This window comes from Ailuropoda melanoleuca, chromosome 2, assembly GCF_002007445.2.
Source record: "Ailuropoda melanoleuca isolate Jingjing chromosome 2, ASM200744v2, whole genome shotgun sequence".
NCBI classification, from domain to species: Eukaryota; Metazoa; Chordata; class Mammalia; order Carnivora; family Ursidae; genus Ailuropoda; species Ailuropoda melanoleuca.
In genome coordinates, this window is record NC_048219.1 from 54,693,754 (window position 1) to 54,718,486 (window position 24,733).

General features: G+C 43.9%; 1 long non-coding RNA gene across 1 annotated transcript in view; it reads right to left on the reverse strand.

Moving 5' to 3' along the window:
* Positions 1-18,613: 18,613 nt before the first annotated feature.
* The window catches only part of LOC117796338, a 31,322-nt gene continuing 25,202 nt past the window's right edge, over positions 18,614-24,733 (reverse strand). The window contains exon 3 of the long non-coding RNA XR_004620744.1: positions 18,614-18,699. This is a non-coding gene — a long non-coding RNA (uncharacterized LOC117796338). The remainder of the gene's footprint in view (positions 18,700-24,733) is intronic.

A 24,733-nucleotide genomic window follows, 5' to 3' on the forward strand; every position in this document is an offset into this window, starting at 1 on the left:
ATATGTCTCTCTTGACTTCTGCCTACTGAGCCATATTCTATTCTCTGTAGCAACACAGCCTAGATCTGCTTCCTCTGCACGGCGGCTCTTCAAAAATTTGAACCCAGATTTCTTCTCTGTTTATACTATTGGCCAGACTCAAGATACTATGAAGTCGAGAGAACAGCCTTGGTCTAGGGGCCTGAAGTCTAATCTTCAATAAGGCATTCACCAGTTAGAGGTCCTCAGACAAGTCTTCACTTTCTCTGAAATTCAGACTTCTCATCTGGGTCCTGAAAGTAATTAGATATGCCTCATGAGGTTATGGTAAGAATAGAATGAGATAATACCAATATTGGCATAAACCCTTAATAAATAACAAGTATTTTTTTCTATTTTTGCAAGGAGAACAAGAGCCATGACTCAGTGTTTGATTGTGGAAAACAGTGATTGCTGGATGTGTTATGGACCCGATGATGTCAGGAGCACAGAGCATTAGAATTCTCTTACTATATGCAACATTTACCCATCCTTTGTCCATTCTTTCAGGGTTCTGCTCTCTGCTGAGAACATTCTCATGATGACTGATTAGTTTGATATATTATCACTCCAATTAACATTGTCGCATTTTATCCAGGATACATAATGGTAGCTATTGCCAGGACTAGAGCAAGATACTGGGGAGAGAGGGGTGCAGAAGCGTTGAGGCAGAAAGAACCAAATTCTTTCTGCGCAAATCTGTGGTTTGCCGACTTTAGTGTGCATCAGAATTGCGTGATTCGGTAAGTATGGGTAGGATCTTCCCCAGTGATTATGATGGAAACCAAACTTTGAAAATCAGTGTCATAGATAGGTGGTTCTCCGATCACTGATGGGTGTTTTTCTGCACCCAACTAGCCCAGGATGAATGACAGGTGGGGATAAGAAATATAATCCTCCCAGAGGGCTGGAACTACCTATCAAAGCCAAACTCCCTTTTGAAAGGATGTTCCACCTCTCTGTTGCAAATGGCATATTTACAGCCATTTCCTCTGTTCATTGCCAAGCCCGAGACATTGCCGAGTGCTATGGAATAGCTGTTGTGCTTCTCTCCAGGTGGGTAAAATTATTCTGAAATGTAATTTTCAGAATACAATAAGGCAGAATGCATTATATATATATAAATTAGTACCAGTCATAATAATAATGAGGCTTCAGAAAGCACTTTCTAAAAACGGTTTGACTTTCAAAGAAGCCAAAATAGTTTAATTTAGGGGTATATTACTACTCTTGTGTCGAGACCTGCCCGTGTGGCTTCTGTTGATGATAACGTTAGTTGTGAGCTCTTATGCAGGAGGTGTGGAAATCAGGTACTACGTTTAAAGGGTGACTCAAGTGCTGGCCCACAGATCAGTTGGGCAACAATCTGTTTTCAAAAGTTATTCACCTGCATTTAAATGCAAAAGAATTAAAATCAAATCAGTTCAGGTTTTCTCACATCAGAGTCAAGGATGTCCGCCTCTGTTCTTTTGCCACTTTGGAAATCTCTAAGAGACCAAGGCAGAAGAACAATGGTCTATTTTTTTTTTTTTTTTTATGTTGAATGTACTGTGTTATCTGGGCTCATTAGGATGCAAGAAATAGACTCTCAAGGTATCTTAAGTGCTGCAGGTGAGGTGGGAGCAGAACCTCAGGTATTTTCATGATAACAGGGCGAGAATCCCAGCTGGGTGGCCAGGTCTGAAAGAAAGAAAGAAAGAAAGAAAGAAAGAAAGAAAGAAAGAAAGAAAGAAAGAAAGAAAGGAAGGAAGGAAGGAAGGAAGGAAGGAAGGAAGGAAGGAAGAAACCAAAAAAACACATAGAAAGCTAAACCAGCAGGTTGTCCGAAAGCATAATAGAGCTGGTCTTGCTGAGCCAGGAGAGTTCAGAGGCTGGGCAGTTACTCGGGATCCAGTGCCCTCCTGCAAATGGGCCTCATTCTGGCTGTGGTCATGTGCTCAGAAACCCCGTCGGGCTGGAAAAGCAGGCTCCCTTCCACCCCCTTTCAGCAAAGGGCCCGGGAGGGGACTGTCTACCCCAGACACATCCGTGGACTGGGATGGAAAAGCCACGCCAGAGAGAGGCTGCTTAGAAATCACCTTCACTCATTTTCTCTCTCTCCTCATGTATCTCTGCTTTTCCTTCGTGTCTGTTCTGTTCTCCTCTCTTTACTGTCTTGCCAACACAACTCAAAATAAACTGATCTGATTGGTTTGGCTAATATGACTTCAAACCAGTGATCCCATAAATCCCCTGCTAGCCTGCAGATGCCCCCCCACCCCGGTCCAGTTTCATGGCTGTCTCTGAACAAAGAATGGACTGGTCCTGCTTCCTGAAGCAGGAGGGTATGGATGAGGTGGAGTCATCTAGAAGGGAAGCTTAGGTACAGCAGGCACCACGTTTGACATTAACCTTATTTTACTAATCTTGCTACTGCTAAGCAAATCCACTATGTTCTCTATGTGCTTTCAGTTTCTTGTTACGCATGGCTACATCCTTTTCTGTAAGTCTTTTATAGTTTCTTTCCTGTCTGTCAACTGACTTTTTGCATATTTGCAGTTCAAACTCTTGGTGAAGAGGATCAGCTTGGTCCAGTTTGTAATTATTGGCCACATTTGGCAAATGTCTCTTTTAAGGCCACCTCTTCAGCTACTGGTCAACCAATCGACTCCCCTTTGGGTGAGGTGCCCCCCTCTAATCCAATCAATTGTGTCCAAGTTGGGCTGAGGTGTTGTGTCATATGGGTCACTTACATGTACCTTAACATTTCTTCATGTAGCTAGAACCATGTAGAAGGGACACGCAAAAGGAAACTATAATAATCAGTCTTCTTATTTGGGGCAACAACTACCTAATTTAAGGTTTAAGAAAAAGTTTCAGTTAAAAGGTATCAGGTAGCTTATAAAATCTCAAGTAAAACCAGAAGTCCAGGCTTGGAAGATTTACCACTAGGAACAGGGCAGCTTAGAAAAATATCTAATTACTAAGGAGAGTTCTAGAGAAACACTGCTGCTTGGCACCTGCTGCTGAGCCACTCTAGAAATTCGACCCTGGCTTCCCTAGAGGACCAGAAGCCCCTGTCACTGGGTTTACCTGGTCATTGGGTCTCCCCTTGAGCTCAGCTCCATTTCTAAGTCCCACAAGAGGATATCCATTTGGCACTAGTTAGAGCATGCATGAACTTAACTACAAAGGACTTGGAGAAATATAACTGTGAAGTACGAATCATGCTAGGAAACTGTTGAAAATGGGAGCTGAAAGAGCCAAAGGGTCCACCTCAAGGGAATTCTGAGATTCCAACATTCCAGCACCTCTCCCTTAGTCTTTAGAGAACCCTGTAAGAACGCCTTATTGGGTCGATCATTGTCCTGATTTGGGTAATATTCAAGGAAGTACTCTCTCCCTGGTCTCCTTTAACAAATGTGGGCTCCCTCCATTAGCCAAGTCGAACTTCTGGTTCACTCATTCATTTCTTTCTGCCTTTGCTGAATTCTTGGGAAACTCTCCTGTTCTTTACCACAAATATGTGTTCAACCCCACATTTCAGGAGCCAGCTTATTATACCTCACTTCCCTAAGTAACACTGACATACTGTGATCACTCGTCAATCCCAAATTCCTCAAACTCACCCGTGGCTGAGTGATGTTGGTTTGACAAGAATTTACTCTTGCATCCATATACATACTACGTTGTTCTTGCAAGCCCCCCTCCCCACACTGGAGTGGCATGTAGTGCTCATACGATAGATATTTATCAAATAAATACTGATCACTTCAAATACAGGCAAGAGGAAGAGGAAACCTCCTTTCAGAGCTAACAGAAACTTAGAACAGGTCCGTTGCCTTGAAATCAAATTCCTTCAGTCCAAATTGAAATCTTTCCTATGTCTTAGAAACTTGGGAAAACAAGTCAGCCATTTTTAAATTCAAAATAATTGACAAAAGCACAGTAAACTGATCTGCCTTTTCCGTAGATTCCTGAGAACATTTCGGAACCTACCTGCGGAAGGGAGAGGGGCCGCTTGGGGATGAGATGTGGTGTGGGAAGGTGGCAGGATAGGGATACTTGTGAGCCTGGGCAGATTTTCAAAACTCTCTCATTCACAAGAATACAACTGAATCATTGACACTTTTGTCAAACTTTCCACACCTCTCTTACTGCAGAAGAAAAAACATATATGGAGAAACAAGTGAGTAAATTCAATTAAAGTAGGGAGAGTGAGGATATGGACACTGCCATCTGTTAGTATGTCCTGTCCGTAGCACCTGGCCCAGAGACACATACCAGGTGATCAGTGCATATTGATTCGGTCATGAACAGAAAATTTGTTATTTCCATTTAGAAATTAGAAAATGTTCTCCGTAAACTAGCTGAGCAGGAGAAAGTCATCCAGTATGATCCCGTTCATGCATCCCTCATGCATATGCATTCTCACTAAACTCTTCCTGCTGTCACTGCTAAACCAGGCGCCCCACTCCCACTCCACCTTCTCCAAGCCAGGCGCACCTGCTACCCTGGGCGCTCACTGCTGCTGCCATGTCTTGCTGCGTAATGCCATTGTCAACCTCCCTGCCTGGCGTGCGTGCCATTCTCCTTCACTGGAGGAAGGAATGTTTAATTATTTTTAATCAGTGGACATGGCATCTTGCTAGACAGCGACACTTGGGGGATCCAACACCATCTGCCTTCCACCAGGCGCCAGCTGCTCTGGTGGATGTCGGCAGAACACCTTAGGACATGGCCTTCCACTGCCAGGCGCCTGCGAGCGGCTGCCACTCGGCACCGTCTCCAACGCGATGCTGCCACTTGGGCTCATTCCCTGTCATGGTTCGCCTCTCACCCCTGCCACCCTCCCAGGGAGATGTTCCACAGCCCCAGCTCCCAGAACATTTTGCAAGCAACCCAGGGGCCTGCCAGTAATAATAGGGTGTCCAAATATAAATGTCACCCTAACCCAATGGCCACAGATCCTTCCATCACCATTAGTCAACCTAATGGATCTGCTGACTTCAGTCCCACAGAGAACGGCTACTGACTTCACAGCAGGCCAACCCATGGAGAGCAAGGGTCAGCCGGCCTACCGAGTGTTTAAAACAGTGGGAAGGACGAAGGGAGAGAAATGCCTCTCAGATAAATCACTGAGCTGTCCGGGGTGAGCTGTGCCCTTGTAAGTGAGCTCCTGATCGGTGGTGCTCTGCAAGTTCCTGTCACAGACCTGTCCCTTCCACCTCCTACCCTTAAGGCAGTTCCTGCAGTTCTCACGGCTGTGCCAACACTTTCACTCCTGCAAAGCACGTTTCATTTGCCGCTGTCGCTCCAGCGGCACAGCGCGGCCCCTGTCGGGAGCACTGCCGCCTCCTTCCCAAGGAGCGGGCTCCATTCCCAGACTAATTCCTACACTGTGAACCAAGCCCCCCAGGTTCATGGCACCCCCACCCCTGCCCCCGACTTTGTGAAGAGCCAAATTAAGCAGCTCCAACCCCAGCCTTATTTTCATGCAAAGTGAAAGGGATCAGCCGCTGGGTACGGCTGAAGGGTAGATAAAAGCCCCAGCTGTGCCTTCTCAGGGAGTCAGTTTCACCTCCAGCAGGAAAGCAAACTGTTCTTGTGCCTGAGGGAAATTACGGAGCCTCACACTTTCATCCAGAGAGGGACAAAGGGGAGGTCAGGTGCTGCATCTGCCAGAAATGGGGATGTGTGAAATGTGATTAACCCAGGAAGGAGCCAGACAGAGCCCCGGCTGCGGCCTCTCCTGTCCCTGTGTGTTTCCCAGGGTCAGGAGCAGGAGGAAGAGTAAACAAAAACATTAAATAAATATTTTTCCATTTAACCCATGTGTTAATACAGATTTTCACAACCTCGACAGCACAGAGTGAATTGATAGTGCAGCATTAGCCTAAATAATGAAGGAAGTCATGTACATCTGTTGAATTTTCCGCATTTGTGTAAAGAATGGCAGGGGTCCTGGGGAGGGGGCGGTGCAAAAAGGAAGAGGTTCCAGAACCAGCAAGCCTGTAGTCACATTGTACCCCAGTCCATCCAAAGCACTGCTAAACCTTTCGGGGCCCATTCGATCAGCTTGCCTAATGTTATTTCTCAGGCTAACTACAAACCACCGGTGCCCGTAGAATTAAAGTCATCAATAGCTAAGCTCTCCTGCATTTACAGGAAAACACAAATAAAATCCCCACTGATATGCCTATCGGAGTAGAAGTCCTCTGTCCCTTTGCAGACAGGCTCTGTAGGAGCTCTGCACGGTAAATGAATTTACAAGTGCATTTGTCTCTTTGTCTAAATAAGTAATGCCAATTTCATTTTCAAACAGTATGCTCGGGCTGCATTCATTATTGTGCTAGGGTTTTGTTTCTGCCAAACCGGCCCTCCCCAGCACCCTGCTTGGACAACTTGTCTCTGGTTAGAGATGGATGCTGAAAACAGATACTGTTTGAAATTGACTGGAGATGTATTAAATAATCACAAGAGAAATTCCAGTAAAAATAGAGTCAATTATCAAAAGATTAACACTTTTCTTTGTTCTGCAAGAAAAAAAGGCAAGGAGGGGAAGCAATTTTCAAGACAGGCACTGATGCTTTAAAAGGATTCTTCATAGGTGAATTATTTAATCCTTTGTGACTAAGGAAATCTTTGTGTGCACTGCGGGAGGGGGGCGCAAAAAGGAAAACATGTACAATATTGAAAAGTGAAAATACAATATGTGGCACACTGAGAACATGTCAGTTAGAAAGCCTGTCGGGTGGTTGATACCTGAATCAAATCTTGATTACTCTCCTATAGGAAGAATCTGCAGATATTTTCTCGAATATCCCTAAAGGATTAACATAATCAACTATGGAGTGCCACTGCAGCTATTTCACAAAAATGTAGTGAAGGCGGTACTTATCTGGCAGTGGGAAACTCAGCTCTCAGAGAAGGCACTTCACGTAGTAAGGCTTTCAATAGTTTTTTTAGGGCCCTCTCCAGGACGCAAGAGCTGCTCCTGAGGCTGGGAGGGGTCTGGCACGCACCAGTGTTCTCCAGCCCCCAGAGGCGGAGCGGTGGCAGCCAGGCATAGGAGGGTTCCATGTGTCTGAACAGGACTGACAGGGCTGAGGGGCAGTTCGCCTCCAAGTAAGTTTCCACCGGATTCCCTGGAGGGAGGGGGTGGTTGAAATACACAGAACCAGGCTTCCAGAAAAGCCAGCTCAACTGGGATTATCTCAGTGAGAGGACAGCTCAGAGAGTCACTAACACTGACCTTCAAAAATCAAGAAGTGCCTGGATCCCTGGGGAAACGACCCCAGAAGAGCTAATAAGCCTGATTGCTCCTGATCAATATACCCTCTTCTGTGACTCATCTCCAGCCACAGAGACTCTAAGCGGCCGTTGCACCAGGCTGAGCTGTCCCAAGCAAGTGAAGCCATTGACTTGCTTAAGCAGCACAAGCTGAGAGGGCTAGTCCCTGCAAGGAGGGTCTCTCAGATGGGCTGGTGGTCCACAGACGGGGCAGAAACAGGACTGGTTTGGCGTGGAGAGTGGTATGCCCTAAGGAGCAGAGATTTGAACTTGAGCTAGCTTTAAAAGTTTGACTACTCCCACCTACTCATTTCCTTCTACTCATTTTATGAGCAATATATATTCTGAGTGATCGTCATACATATTCTGTAATTTTTCACTTAGAAAAATAGCTTTTGCATTTCATACAGCTTCTAATTCCAAAATTAGTTCAACACCTAGCAGTGAATGTAGAAATATATACCCCTTTCGGAGACGTACTTAGGGCTGGTATTGATTTATGCTATATCATGATTTTAGTCTTATGGGATAATCACCTTGTCAAGGCTATATTTATTGTTGTGGCTATTAAATCACATTAATTCCTCAGCGACTACATAGAGGTAAAGCATCCGCAAACTGCAGCAGTGACAGAACTCAGTTTTCCTCCCTAAATAAATGCAATGCAAAGATGCATGTCCTAGTTTTTCAATGGTATTCCAATTTTTTTTTCTTCTTGCATATCTTACACAAGCATCAATTTGGGGTTGCAGCCAGCACTTTGCCATAGATTTGGACTCTGGTGGAAAAGCCCCTTGAGGGAGAAGCAGCACTTCGGAGACAAGTGCTAATGGCAGCACAGCACAGAACCAAATCGCCCATCAAATGGGATAACTTAGTGTTGCAGAAGCATTTGCAGGGGAAAAAGAAAGGGAGAAAGCAGAAATCATCCAATACCAGCCACCCTTGATTTAGGCTGCTTTCAGTAGATTGGTATGGGAATGCAGATGCTCTCTGGTGCTCAGGGAGTTTGTAACAACACCGTCCAGACCCAACTCACCTTAAAACTTCCACGGTGTGTTAGCAATAGGAAAGTGAGAAATCAGAGCTTTGCAGTGAAGGGGTTTCTTACATGAGATAGGAACCGGGAGGGTCCTTTTGGAGATGAGCGTGAAGCCCATGCCAGATTCACACTGGGTGCAAAGTTGAGTTCACTGCTTGGGGGACCCAAGGCTAGCAGGTAGCTCTGCGGAGCCTACACGTGATTGGTGTCTGGAGAAGGCCTCCTGTGAGAGAGCACTCAGGACCGGCTCTATCATACTTAAGCAAGACGGCATTACCCAGGACCGAAGAAATTCTGGCTGCCAACAAGAAATATCCGGGTTGACTGTCTTGGATCATTTGAAAAGATTCTGCTTGCTTTGTATTTTTCACAAAGGGTCAGATAGGATTTCATCCAAACTGGCTCACCCTCCTTTCTGCCTTGCATGTTGATTTCTGTCATTAATTTGGGGCAGGCTTTTAGCTTGATTGAAGCCCATGTCCGTGACCAAAAGACTTGTTTATATGCCTCTGATGTTCTTCATTCTTATGAATGCCAAATACCTTTCTTCTACAACCCATACCTTAGCTAAAGTCCCTGAGCCAATGAGGACAGAGAGAATAATGAGGAACAGGAACAATGCACAAGGGTTGCTCTGGACTCCAATTGTTATTGGTTCATTTTGGACCACAGAACTGGATCATGCTTAACGATGCACTAAGTTTTGACTCCCGTAGAAATGATAATAAGTGAGTTTTAAAATGTAGATATTTCCACTGTAACAACATATTAAAACAGACCCAGAAATGGGGGAGAAAATGAAACCCTCATTCGCCCATCATGGGTTTTGTAAAAGAGAAAATAGCGGGTATCTCTTGCAGGCAGCTCCTAATTTAATTTGTTCCTGTATAGTAATTTTCTTTTTCATTTTCATTTTCTTTTTCTTTTCCTTTAAAAAGAAGCATGGATACCTGAATTGTGGGATACATGCTTTTGTTCTGTTTTCTGCAACACAGGAAGACTTAGCAGAACTATTTGTACTTGAAGCGATTTGCATTTCCCTAAGTGCACCTACCTGAATAGTCAAGTGCTTTTCCCTCCATGCCACCCACCATGCCCACGCCACCCCCACTGCCCCGCTAATCTGCTTTGCCCAGGCATTTCCTCCAGGTCACCTTTCCGTTTCCACTTCTCACCTCTTCAGCCTTCCCATACACATTTTTACAGGGTGCCCTAACTAAAAGGGCTTTTCTTCTCTCTAATTTTATAATACATGTATTACGGGGCTGTAGGAATAGAAATGCCCTACAACCGATTTCCCCACCAGTGTGCCTCATAGAGTCAGACCTCATAGAGTCAGAGTAGTTTTTTTATATTTATTATTCCCCCATCTAATCATATTAGGAAACAGCTTAGAACCAACCTCCCCCGTGTTGTACTCCTGCCTCACCTGCCCCCAAACCTCTTAAGCAGTTGACATCAGACATGGTGGAGGATGTTTGCCAATTTCCCTTCCTTCCCTCACACCCCGATCTCTCCTCTGTCTGAAATCCCACCCTCTCTTTTTCCCCCTAACCTCGTTCACTTGGGCTCCTGGGGGTGATCGAGTCCTTCCTCTACTTAATAATGTTTTCCCCCTCTGTGGCCGAAAGCAGATTGTAAAGCAGTGCTTTTGCTCTTTCTCTCACCTAGTTTTACATTTTCCCCACCTGTTTTTCTTGGTACCCGAGTTTTCCAGGAATGCCATGAAAGTTTCACTCAAGCTGTTCCAGTGTGCATTCCTCCAGCTTGCCAAAAGGCCCTCTCTAGGTGGGTTTTCCCCAAGTCCCCGCATGCTTTTGCTAACGAAACTGCTGAACGGGAGCTAATTTATCACGCTGTTATCACCATATTAGGGCATGAGAGAGCCATACCTAGGATGAATTATGGATCCTTCCAGTGTCCCGTGCATCCTGTACGTCAAGGTAAGCAAATGCTGCGTTGTGTTAACTGTCAGCCTCCAAAACAGCTGACATTTGTTATTTTAATTAATAGTTTACTTTGCTGAAATAAGCTGCTGTGAGAAGCTATGACTTTTTATTAAATCTTCACTGCAGCATTGTTTTCCCCAGATTGGGAGAAAAAAGCTAATTTTCAAAACTGCTTTATCCTGCAAGGTCACAGTCAACAGCTTGGGTGCACATGTCAGGGAAACATCTGCTTCTGTGCCAAAGATATAAGTAAAATTTGCTTTATTTTGAAATTTAAATTTACTTTTACTTGGAGAAAAATGATGAGTCAGTCATTAAAGAGCTATTAAGTGATGTTGATTAGGAGAGACTTTTTAACCAGTCATTTTGTCTCACAACTGATGCTGAAATTTCTCTGACCTCAGCATTCTGCTCAGACGTTGCAGGGAACTGTGGTCACTGGCACATCTGGATCTGGACCAACTTGTCTTTTCATTAATGCAAATCATTATTATGTAATTACTCAGCCTGCAATGTAAAGATCATTGATTTCTTTTGCCCAGTAGCAGTATTTTTAAGTCACTGATGACAATGAGAACTTTCAGGACAATCCAAACTATACAAATTAGCTTCAGTTGAAGAAAGGCAAGCTGACTTAAAAGGCTCCAACACCAAATTTAGTTCTGAGATTTTCTCTTTGCTTGGAATAAATTAACCAAGGGAAGTTGGTTCCTTCATGTTGTTTTAATTACCTTTGATAATGCATTTTACTCATCACATTTCCGAGACAATAACACTTTAGCGCTCTTTCCCCAAATGGACTTGTGTTCTGCCCCTGCGTGTGGTTCCATATGATGGCTGGGCTCTCAGGGGAATCCGTCACTTTTCTGAGAATATCAGTGACTCCTTTGGAGAGACATGCCCTAGTATGAACAGTCTCCTATTCGGTTGATATTTCTGGATCTTGTTTCCTGAAGGCCAGAGACGTCCTCAAACACTGACGTATAAAAAGCAGATTACCATCTCCTGATTCTGCAGTCCCATCTCTTCAAGCCACCTCTGCAAGTTTCTGAAGTTTTGTGATAGATTGAATGATTGGCCCCAGTTCCTGACCCCTTCCTACATCTACACGCTTGCCTTGGCCTCACTGTGGGAAGAACATTTCCCCACCTCCGACTTTGAGCTCAGCCATAGGATTTGGTTTCGACAACTGTCATGTAGGTGAAAGTAACACGATGCCAGGTCCAAGCCAAGGCCTTAAAAACCCTCCCATGTTTCTGCTTGCCCTTTTGTACCTCCACCGTGACTGTGAGAAGTTTAGGCCCAGCTGGCCCGTTGGTGCAAGGAGGCTGACGGCGCAGAGCTGCCCCGGCTGATCCCAGCTCCGATCAGCCAAACTCTAGCCACAACTCACAGTCACATAAGCTATCAAAATAATGATTGTTGTTTCCAGCCACTGAGTTTGGGGGTGATATGTTAGGCAGTGATAGCCGACTGTTACATAGCAGTTATCTTTTTTTTTACAACCTTTTTGCGGAACAATAATCTTCACATATTTCAAATATACAATTGATAAGTTTTGACATGTGAATAGACCTATGAGATCATCACCACAATCATGATAATGAACATAGCCATCACTGCTAAACATTTCTTCCTAACCTTCCGGAATTTCTCCCTCCCGCCCTTCCTCCATCCCTAAACTCTACCCCATCCCCAGAAAAATGTGTTCTTTAGGGTGTATTTTGCATTTGGCAGCCTACATCTAGCAATTTTCTTGTGGACCATTCTTGGCCATCCTTAGTTTGCATGTAAACATGGTGTTCAAGTGTAGTAATTACTACCTTGAAAAACCATGGGGCCCACTGCCCAGGAAACCACAATAGGGAGAAAAAGAGTTGACCTGAGACCATGGAATTTGGAATTGCACAAGCCTACTTTGTATTCTAACTCTGATATTTAATTGCTCTGTGACTTTGAGCAATTAGATTAAACTCTCTGAGTGCCAGATTGAAAAGGGTAGGAAATATACCTATCTTCATGGGTTATTCTGAGGATGAAATGAGGTAATGTATGGTAACTAGATGGCACATATGCACACAGCATAGCCTCAGAAATGTTAGCTGCTATTATTTTTAGCTTTATGTCATCAGAGGAACTGCTCCTTAAGTGCACAGTAGAGAAGAGAGGAGCTGCCTGCACCATAGCTGGCACATAGTAGGCGTTCAGGAAATGTTGGTTGAATACATGAATAAAAAGTTCAGCATTTATTTCTTTGCCTGCAAGTGGTCATTTATTTTGTAGAATGAGAGGCTCATCCTATGGAACCAAAGTTGGTACCCCATCCTTCTCTTTCTCTTTTAAAAATAAGCTTACTCTAAAACTGTATGCCTAATATTACCTACACCCTCTAGGTCATTTGTGAAGACTGCACACAGAGCAGCAGTGATGACCTTGGGGAAAGTGCTCTCGTGCCGTAGACTGATACCTGTCATTTATTTTCCGGGGGATTCTAAAGCCTAGGGCCACTCAAGGCTTTTTCAGGGGCTAACACTTACCTTAGATTTTCTTTACTCTTGTAGATTCCCTTCTGGAAAGAAGAAAGAAAGAGAAGGAAAGAAAGAAAGAAAGAAAGAAAGAAAGAAAGAAAGAAAGAAAGAAAGAAAGAAAGAAAGAAAGGAAAACAAGGAAGGAAAAAGAAAGGAAAAAAGGATAAGAAAAGAAAAGGGGGGCACCTGGATGGCTCAGTCACTAAGCGTCTGCCTTTGGTTCAGGGCATGATCCCAGGTCCTGAGATTGAGCCCCATGTCGGGCTCTCTGCCCAGTGGGGAGCCTGCTTCTCCCTCTGCCTGCTGCTCCCCTTGCTTCTACTCTCTCTGTCAAATAAATAAATAAAAAAAAAGAAAGAAAGAAGGAAAGAAAGAAAGAAAGAAAGAAAGAAAGAAAGAAAGAAAGAAAGAAAAAGAAAGAAAAGAAAGGATCATCTTCCTGTCTCATTTGGGGCCCCTTTAGGAAGCAGTGAGCAAAGTGGACCACATAGATTTTGATGCCCATCTCTCACTTATTCTATCTCTGTCCACTGTATTTAACCCCAAAGGGCCTACCAGCCCTCCTCTGGCTGGCCTGTTCTGACTCCCATGAAAGTCACCTTGACAGTGACTGCTGACATCCACATCCGTCTGACGGTCCTTAAGGAGACTACTCTCTCCCATCTGCTGACATGCTGCTGGGCTTCTGGGCCAGCTTCAGATGCTGACTCCTTGCTTTGATGGCCCATTTTCCTGACCATGACCCTTCGAACTCTTCCTCAACAATCACCATCTGGCCCCACAAAGAGCCAGAGTTAAGGGACAGGGGCTCCTATTCCCACCCTTGCCTCTCAAAGCTGGGCCTCCACGGGGCAAGAGGTAGGATAGAAACAGTAGCTGTTCCCCACAGTCGTACATGTCACATGACTCACCAGATACACACAGATCGCGCTTGGGTCTACATGGCTACTTTGCCACCTCACTATCCAAGGGCAGGTTTTCCCAAAGCTGTTCTTTCCATGGTTGGCCCTTTCTTTTGTCAGTTGCTCACCTCCAAATCCCACCTGTTTAGAACTCTGTTTTTGTGATGCTGGGACTCTGGAAACTACATTTGTCGGGCTCCCTGCTAAGTTTCACCAACAGAAGTTTCTAGAAAGTGACTATTCTATCCCCCTCCAAATGTGTATGTTGAAGTCTTAATGCCCAATATCTCAGAATATGACTGTATTTGGAGATAGGGCCTTTAAAGAGGTAATTAAGTTAGAATGAGGCCTTTAGAATGGGCCCCAATCCAATCTGACTGGTGCCCTCATAAAAGGAGGAAATTTGAACACACAGAGAGACCCCAGAGATGCACACAGAGGAAAGGTCCTCTCAGGAACCAGTGAGAAGGGAGCTGCCTGCAAGCTGAGGAGACAGACCAAGGAAAAATCCAAATCTGCCTACACTGTGGTCTTGTCCTCCCGGCCTCCAGGACTGTGAGAAAATGAATGTCTGTGGTGTAACCCACCCAGTCTGTGGTGGGTTTTATTGTGGCAGCCTGAACAGTATCAGAGAGGCTGCAGAGAAGGGGCAGGAGGGGGGACTGGCTTCTTCTGTGTGCATGCTGCTCCTGTCAGGACCACCCCAGCAGGGCTCTTACCACCCAACCCCCCCAACAGCGGCAGCCCTCCCAGGCTCCAGTTCTCTCACCAGAACACCCAGGACCAGCCTGTCGTGCCCCTTTGAGGAAGCAGCCCCCATCCTCCAAGGTCTGAGTCCCAGCTCCATGGGCCTTCTGCTGAGCTTCTTGTTTCTGGTAATTTCCAATGCTTTCCCTCTGTTCTCCCAGTCCTGAGGGCAGTAGGTTTATCCTGCAGTTACTAGGTTTGCTGCCTCTTACTACCCTCCAAAATTCCCAGGCTCCTCCCTCCTGCCCTCTCCACCCCTGCCACTCTCCACCCCTTCACCCACCCCAGGATCTCCTTCACCAGCACTTGTCTGACAGTGTCAAAAGTTAGAATTGCTGAGTGGAAAAGGTATTTGATATGAGAAGGTCTGTCTGGATGAGTTTTCTATTGCTGCCGTAACAAATTATCACAAATGTGGTGCTTTCAATAATACGAATTAATTATCTCATAGCCATATAGGGTGGAAAAATCTGGCCCGGGTTCCTCTGGGCTAAAATCAAGGTGTGAGCAGGTTGTGTTCTCTTCTGGAGACTTAAGGGGAGGGTGTGTCTCCTGGTCTTTTCCATCTTCTAGAGACTGTTCCCTTCTTCCATCTTCAAAGCCAGCAGAGTCAAAACTCTCTCTTATGCCGCCATTTCTCTGGTTCTGCACAGCCTCTAAAGGTTCTCTGTAAGGATTTCCGTGGATTAGATTCAGCCCACCCACATAATCCAGGATCATCTCATCTCAAGGCCCTTAATCTTAATTGTATTTGCAAATCTCCTTGTAAAGTAAGAGAACAATTCCCAGGTTCCTAAGATTAAAGGCATGCCCAGATCATTATACTATCTATATAGGGTCTGGCTAGCTTTCACCTAATCTCCCTTCCTTCTTATTTGACATGACTCCCCACTTCTACTCACAGCTGAGTGTTTTGCTCAGACGCTTTGCTTAGACACTATGTACTCTGAAGGGGCGATGGGAAGCGCAGGGGTCCTGTGATCCTGATCCTGGAAACGAGCAGTGTTTAGCAGTCCCTGTACTTCCCTTGAGACTCAGTTTTGTTAACTGTAAGAAAGCTTGATCCTAAAGCTGTGAGCAGGTTGTAAAATATTGGGATTCCAGGGAAACGGTGGGAGAGGCCCTCTCATCGCTCTACATCAGGAGACCTAGGGAGCAAAGCAGGCTGGCTGATGACTGAGCCCTGACGCGGAGCAGCTAGGTGTCCGCAGTATATTGGCCCCTCTCATCCGAGGGGCAGCCAAGGCTTCTGCTGCTTTTCTCCATTCTCCTTTCATTGGCCTCTGAGCGGGGGCGGAACCACTCCTCACAGGATTCCTGCAGATAAAGGGGCCTCGTCTCCTACAAGGCCGCGTGAAGACTTCAGAGTCAGAGGTCCATCTTACAAGGGAACGACTCAGAGGAAAGAAGTGGAGTGGAATCGGGAAGTCAGCGAGTTAGCAGGTGGGCAGATTTTCTCCCCCCTCCTTTTTTTCTTTTTCTTTGTTTTTTCTTTTTCCTTCCTTCCCTTTTTTTTTTTTTTTTCCATTTGTGTTGGGGGTGGGATTTGGGCAGGGGGGTTTGAGAAAGAAACAGCCATGAGAACATAACTAATTCCATGCAGGACGTTTGGACTCATTTCAAAACCCGATACTACTCTTTCTTTACTGGGAGATCAAGTGATTTCTCTAAGTTTTATGCCAAGCATACTCTGTCTTGGGGCCTTTTGAAGAACTGTGTCTCCATGAAATTTGGTGAGGGCAATTCAAAAGCACCTGAGTGTTAACTCCACGTTGTTGGGTTTCCTGAGGGAAGGCAAGGCCTTGCAGCTCCCTGTGGCTGTTCCCACTAGTGCTTTCTTGCCGGTTCTCTGCAGTTTTTGTTCCTGTATCCCTTGAGTGTGTGTGGATGTGAAGGAAGTAACTACTGGAAGGAAACGAAAAATGTGCTTTTCTCCCTGGTCTATGATCAGTTTTGCACATATTTTCTATTTTTTAGGGATTTATTTCTTTTAGTGTTGGGCTTCATTTCAGAAGGCATTGGGGTGGCTCTCTGATGATTTATTTGTGTGGTAGAGAGAGGTTATTGGTTTTTCCTTATTTATATGTAGGCCCCCTCGCAGAGGAATATTTTTAGAAACATTCTTATTTCTCTTCGTATTTTTTCCAGTTACGGTGTATTTGCTTGCTTTGGGGGTCGGCTGCCTGCATCCCTTTGGTGTGCCAAGTTAGAAGAGAAAAATGTGAAGAATAGGAAGCTTTCATGGCCCCCATCCCAACATCACGGGTGTAGGGTCCATCTCATTAATAATGGAGGGGTCTTCAGCTTCTTGCTGAGATGGGGTGGTTTTTGTGGACAGTGAAGCTGAACACTGATGCTAAGAGGGTGTGCATTCCTTCGGCCCTATTCTACCGATCTGCATTCACGGATGAACTGCACTGTTGACAGTCTGCCTTTCTTTCTGCCACAGTCAGCTCTATTATCCTGCCTCAGGCTTGAACCTGCAGCAGCTGAAGCTTGTATTTGCTCTGCCTGAGGCCTTAACCTGCTGCTCTTCCCCTCATCCTTTATTTGTTCCTTCCTTGTGCCACCTGTTTGTCTCATCTGGCACTATGAGAAGGCATCCCTCCATCTCCGTATTCCACCTCCAGTATTAAAAAAAAATCGCAGGTGGCTTTCTTTCACCTTGTGCGTGCTTGAGTCTGCCCCAGCAGCTGTCGAGATGNGATCCCTCCATCTCCGTATTCCACCTCCAGTATTAAAAAAAAATCGCAGGTGGCTTTCTTTCACCTTGTGCGTGCTTGAGTCTGCCCCAGCAGCTGTCGAGATGAGTTTTCTTCAGGCATATGAATTCCAAAGCCGATTTCCATTTGTTCTATAAGAACAGACCTCACTACAAGACATCAGAAAGGCACACGAGTAACTCTGCACACACTTAAAAGAAAAATTAACAAGCAGAAATGGTGATGTGTCCAACACCAATGACATCAAAAGCCAAAGGCCCTACTAACGTTTCTTTTTAAGTAGGGACTCGAAACACAGCTCTTACCAAGGCCAACGAATGCCATCTTGCTGCCTTTCTAAAGTACAGTTCCCACATCCTTTGTTCTAGAACCGGGCCATGCAGTCTGGTAGCCACTCACCTCATGAAGGTAGGAGCACTTGAAATGTGGCCAATGCAGGTCCAGAGGGGCTGTAATTGTCAAATGCACACCAGACCGCCAAGACATAGTGTGGAAAAGGATGACTGTGGAATAGCTCGTGGATAATTTCCTGCACCGATTGCATGTGAAATGAAAACATTTCGGACATATTGGGTTAAATAAAATATGTTACTTAAAATGAATTTTGCCAGTTTCTTTTGACTTTTTTCAATACAGCTAATAGAAAATTTAAAATGACATGGCTTATATGATATTTCTACTGGACATTGCCGTTCTAGAACTTGGATAAGAAATGATACTTTAGGGGCACCTGGGTGGCTGTTGGTTAGCATTGGACGCTGGGTTTTGGCTCAGGTCGTGATCTCAGGGTCCCGGGATTAAGGCCTGCGCCAGGCTCTGCGCTCAGAGTGAAGTCTGCTTGGGATTCTCTCCCTCTTCCTCGCCCTCTTCCTCTTTCCTCTGTCTCTTTCTCTCTCAAATAAATTGTATTTATTTATTTAAAAAACATGACACTTGAGATTTTTGTTTTTCTTCCCCTCTGAAAAGCAATGCTAAAACCCAAATTGAGGAATATGTTCTTCAGTTTCTTTTCAAGAGATTTGACATGGTTGGGTCACTAGAAGTAGGATTTTTGTAAAATTTGGATACATCTATGATGAAGTCAGTTAACCTCTTTTAAAAAGGCTGCTTTCCATTTTTACGTACTGGTTTTTCCTTTAAATACTACCATTCCGTCCATAAGCTCAATCTGTTTTGAGATCAGTTTAACATTTATGAGGTGCTCCCGGTTTTTGTAAGAACTTATAAAATTATATACTCCCTGCCCTCAAGGAGAATATACTCCTAATGAACAAAAACTGGCAGACTTGATCTTCCTCTCTTTATAGAATTTTAATAGACCAAGTTTTAAGCATTAAAGAGAAAAAAGAGGCATGATACAGATTCTGTTTCCATCATGTTTTATGTGTTTTCTTTTCCTTATGTGATTTTTTTTCTAACAAAGTTTAACCAGAAGGAACGCGGTTGCTTCATTGCTGAGGATGGAACCCTGGGCACAAAGCACCAATTTGTGAGGACCCAAAGGACATTTTTCAGGATCTGAAAAATAAGAATAGTAAGCATTTATATAGCACCTACTATGTACTGGATACCAGTAAATACTTGGCATTTAAGATCTGATATAACAAGAATTCCGTGAAGCAAAGACAGTATTTATGCTCATGGTACAGATTAGGAAACTGAGGCATAGAGAGGTTGAGCAAATTGTCCTAGGTCACACAGCTAACAATCGTGGGAGTAGGGAGTAGAGATCGACACGAACATTCTGGCTCAAAGCTGGACTTTTAACCCTGCACCACACTGTTTCGCTCAGGTGATATGGATGATTCATGATGACGACTGCATCCTGGTTTTCTCTGCTACGCTTTGAAGGCCACCTGAAATTTGAGGGACTAAATTCTGTTTTCCCCTTGATTTTATCCCACCACGCCCTTTACCACAACTTACTATGTGACAAAATTATTCACCTTAGTTTCACCCTGTTTTCCTTTGCATTAGTACGAACTGACCCTGAAAAAACTAAAATGCAAGAGAAAAATGGTAAAAAGATGTGGCCTAGATAATCTATCAACTAGAATTTTATATACATATATATATTTGCAGCTCTTTAGAGAACATAGGCCAAATCTTACTCTTGTTCATGGATTTCTATAGAAAATCCATTTGCATATCTGAAGAAGGAATGTGGCTTTTAATGATCTTAATGGAAACTAGAAATATATCATTTTCCTGATAAGTTGTCATTTTGGATGTTCATCTTCCTGGCACCATAATACAAGCATGTAAATCTATGAGCCGCCGCCTGTCATAAAAGAACTGATGTGACATTCCCAGCTTTTGCAGCCTGTCCCCACACCTGATTCTTGCACTACATGGTGGTTTGAGTTCATTTGTCTCCCCTCTGGATTTTCGTTCTTAAAAGCTAATTTCCAATGTCAGCTTGTAATAATTCATGTAACTCTCGACACAAAAGCACGTTATTTACAGATAACACTCCCTGGTTGATCCAAGGATTCTTTCCAAAGAAGCCTCTGAACTACCTTGTGAAATCTTTAGCAATATTCCTGGAACCTTCTGACATTATGCTTAATTAAGGCTTACATGTTAATATTGAACGATAAAATGAGGACAGCGTAATAACACACATGCAAAATAGCACCAAAGTAATTAGCAGCGATGATATTTGTTCATTGAATTGTATCATTGCACATATGTGTACTTGCCAATTTATAATTTTTTCGAGTTATTAATTATAGCTTCTGAAGCAGTATCTTTTTAAAATACCTCAGGAGCCATCTCCTAAACATCCCTAGATTTAATGAAAAGCTAGTGATTATTGCCTTAAATAGCAGCAGAGATGCCTCCCAACCTTACAGAAATCAGTTAATCTCTAATTTCTCTTGTCTGTGAACAAGCAACTATTATTTCTCACCTTTTTCCTGAAGTTCATTATCAATAAAATAACTTTGCTTTGTTTACATATTCTTTACAACTCAGATGGGATTTTTAACTTGTCTCCAGATTGCTTTCTTTTTTTAAAGAAGAAAACAATACCAACATCTTTTATGGTTGAAAACTATTAGGACAAAATCTAACAGATATCTTAAAAATAGGGAAGTTGTTTAAAAATGTGCTAGCAAGTGGGGAAGAAAAAAAAACCCAAGGTGTGTGAGAGACATAAAAATTACTTTACACATGTCCTTCAAAAAAGTTTAATACATAGTCAGGTCACATTACTGCACATCAAATTCTCTAGGTCTCTGGCTGCCAGTAGCAATTATCTGTAAAAGAACATGTTTTCCCCGGTGACTCGCTATCGGGAATTTTTGAGTATACCTAAGCATAGCCTTGAGCAAAACTCCTACGGGGCATATTTGGAATACAGGATTTCATTTGGATGCAATATCAAGGTTTCGGTGCAATATGTCTATCTATATATTTTTACATCTGTTTTAACATATTGATGTGTTTATCTGTTGGCTTTAATTACATGATATAAGTATATATAAATGTAAATAGTACTCCTGAGCTTCCACTCAACTTTTGTCATGAGATATACAAATATATTTCCCTTGATGCTGGGATGATTTTATATTATAATGATGTCTCCTGAATTTTCACGATTACTTTGCTAAAAAGGTGGTGAATATTTGCAGATTGCTGAGGCATCAGGTCTTATTCTATCTGACCAGGTCACATTTCATTCGTTTCCAATGATCAGTGGAATCTCGTCTAGTAAAATCTTTTGTGGCCATCCCAATTCTGTTCCAGCTAATGATGATGTCACATTTTAAAGGCAGTTAAAGCATGAGCCCTGATTTTTTTCAAAACGTTGCCATGCCATTTTGCAGAGCCACCGAGAACTGAAAAAAATAAATGTTTTCAACTGATACTGTTATGGATTCATAAAGCCAGCTCGGGTACTCAGAGGTCTCAGTGTATTACCGCTGTCCCGGGAGCTTCAGGCATCGAGGGTATGCACTGTGGTTTGGATCAGGATGCTTCTGGAATGAGACAGCAGTTCCCAAAAATATATTTTTCTAAGATATGGAAGTCAAATGTTGGGGTGCCTACTGGGTTAGGATTTAGAAAGGAGCCAAATGTTATCATTGGCTCTGAAGGGGCGGGCAAAACAATGGGGGGGGGGCTTCATCTAAAACTTACCTTTAGTGATCAGCCTGCCCCTTAGCAAGCTTGAGTAGGCAAGACTCTCTCTACATTTGAGGAATTGAGCTAGCCGGCATGAAGTAATTCATATTTACATCTGTTTTCACAGTGAGAATACGTGTCCCTTCCAGAGTCCCCACCAGCTCACTTAAGGTGGCCCGAAGAGACCACAATCCCCCAAGAGCGGTGATAAATATGTTGTGGGGCTGGTAAGGCGCTTCATTTGTAAATGGATCACCTCTGGGGCCCAGACACAGTGAGTGTGGACCCGGCTCAGGTGAGCAGACGGGATGAACTGTGCTGCACTAATATAGGAGATGGGCCACCTGTCCACCCAACCGAGCTGATACGAGATCTGAGAAGGATCTGACTTCTCAACCCTTCAACATGGGGACTTTCCCAGGAGATTGATGAAGGGTGAGAATGTGACAGGTGGGTTTATAGGTAGCCTGGGATTTATCAAGAATATATCATCTGAGGGCTTCAGGTGATCCTTCTCTAAGAAAAAAGTTTAGAGCCCGAGTGTTTCCTGTAAGCCCACATTAGTCAAGGAAAGCTGGAGAACATCAGTTTTTAGCCTAATACTTTAGGTTTAATGTTTGCAAGGGCCATGTAAAGCATTCTGGATTTTTATAGAGCCATATGCACTTTTATTACTGCAAAAGACAACACCGTTACAGTCATGATAAATAAAATTATTTGCAGGCCTTTACAGCGCGGGGAATCCAGTGGTACTGCATTTTAAGTTCTGTGGCCACAAAATGTAAATGAAGTTGAAACAGCAGAAGTTTCATCCTTTCCACTTGTAGTAATTCTCGCAGAATCATGAATATGCCTTTCTTCCTCCTTCCTGGATCTCTCCAAATAGATTCCATTTATCTGATTGGATTTCTGTCCCATCTTTCTACATATTACAGCTAATTAGTGCCCCCTGATGAGAAACAGTCCACTGATGGAAAAAGCAGTTAGATAAGATCTGCATTAACAAATGTAGTTCATTTAATATCATTTGTGCTGCTGCATTATTAATAATACATAATTACCCTGCACAGGCTGGAAGGGGAGAATAAAACTGTTCTTTAATTTCTTGGCCTTTGCAGAGAAACAGTATATTAGAGAGAATAAAACAGTATTGGACTGTTGGTCGCCATCCATCATAGAGCTTTATGTGTCACACAATTTTATTAACTTTGGGTCTAGCTAGAGTTTCTGTATTTCAACGCAATCGCAGACTACTCAGGGACAACCACTTTGTGGGATTTTGAATGGCCAACTTCTTGTTTCGGCATGTGAGGTCCAACTGATGGCTATCAGAAAGCTGAGATTGTTTCCGCCCGTTATTGGGAGGACTTCATGGCAGTAGATCATGAATGCCATTGTGGTCAATAACCAATGCTCACGAAACCTGATTTCACATGATGGAGGCACCTGACTTCCCTCTCCCCATTCTCCAGAATCGCAGTATGCTGGGTTGGAAAGATGTTGGCATAACGCCTGTGTTAAAATAATAAAGCAAGCCGTGGTGACAGCATCAGAGGAAGAATGGCCAGCATTGACTGAATGAGTGCTTTATGCCAAGTTTTATGCTAACCTTTTAAACGGATTCATTCTCATCATAATTCTATGCTGGGGGTTACTACTTTCATGGCACAAGTCATGCAAATCTGGCAAGACCTCACTCACTGTCTTGAAAGCAAAATCTTCTGACAAGACGGCACACTCCCTGCATTTTTCTTTGCCATTGCATTTTCCCTGGTGAAGCCAAGCCTCTTGAACATGATTTGCCAGGCGGCGGGGACATGTGAGCGGCCGCGGAGCCCCTGTAAGTGTGTTTGTTTGCACAGGAGAGGCAGGCCAGCGATGCAGGTCTAGTTGCTGGCTTGGGAAACCAAAAGGTCCTCCAGTCTCAGTTCTGGTGCTCAAAGGAACGACGGAGCCTGGAAAGGGCAGGTGCAGGGCTGAACATTTGAGGTGCCCTTTTTTTTCTCTAATTAAAGCTGCACGTAAACCATTCTGTTGCCTTCGTCAGCTCAGTTTTTTATTCATTAAATATTTCCTGAGCCCCTACTACAGCAGTCATCTGAAAGGGGAATCATTCCTCAAAGGAGGAATTTGAAATATTAAATGGGGAATAAGAACACTTTCCCTGTTATCAGAGAACTCCTATGCTGACTATGAATACCGATGAAACAATGTGGGCGCAAAGGACGGAATGCTCAAACTTGGTCCGAATGGATCAAAGGAGGTTTTGACAAAGAGACAGTGAACTGATACTTGCAGAATGAATGCTGTTTTCCAGGTGATCTGGGAGGAATTCCTTTTCTCTCTTAGTAGTGACATTACCATGTTAAACAATAAATACTCTGCCACCTAAGAGTTGAGCGCATGGAAATTCTGTTGCTTATTAGAACAAAGCATCTTCCTTCTGAGGGTCATGGCTATCTATCAACATTTCATTATTGCTTTGAAATACTTTTAAACCAGAAACATGGAGGAATGATTTGTGTGTATGTCAATAATCCTGATAAAGAGAGGGAAAGAGAGAGAGAGAGAGAGAAGAAATGGGTAGGTCATGCATTGGTCATAGGATTTATAATATAACTAGCGAATATTAGTACAGAAACTTTATCTGTAGTGGATTTTTCTCCCAGCAGATTCTCAGATGTATCACAATTTCGAAACACAAATGATTATGTTTTCCCCTCCAAAGATTTTAATGTCTACAAGGTACGGAACAGAATAAAAGTCCTCTGAAAGATAAGATAACATCTGTACTGTCATAGCAATTAGTTCAGCTCCTAGTGCATTGAAAGCCATTTTACCTATCTGTGATTTCCTGTGTCATCCACTTCTCCTTGCTAAAGAATGGACACCTGACTCTCCATCTCGGACTGATGGGGCTGCTACAGTCTCCCTGGGGCATCGCACAGAGACAGCCACAGTGTGGTGCAGACCGCCAAGTATTCACCCAAACTCTCTTCCTTCTATGCAGGCAGCTCGACTCTATTTGCAGGCTCCCTGAAGTTGGAGAGGGCATGTGAGGAATGCTGGTCGAGGAGCCCTGAGCCGCGGGGATGTGCTCCCCTTCAAGGCTCACCCCACAAAACCTCCCGCAGGCATGCTCCAGTCTCTGTCCTTGTCTTCTGCCTGGAAGTAAAGTGGAGAATTCTGAGAGCAGAAGCAAAAGATGGAAGGAGCCCAAGCCCGCATCCCTGCTGAGAGGAGAGCAATTCAGGAGAGCACCAAAGCGGGAATGCCTATTGTTGCATAAACAAGAGATCAGCTTCCGTTGTGAATTTTTAGCTTGTCATTTGCTTTGGCCGTCAGCCCACCCTGAAGACGCAGGAGCTCTTCCCTCAGATGACCGAAATAAGAAAGATAAGCGGGTGTGTAGGGCAGAAGGTGA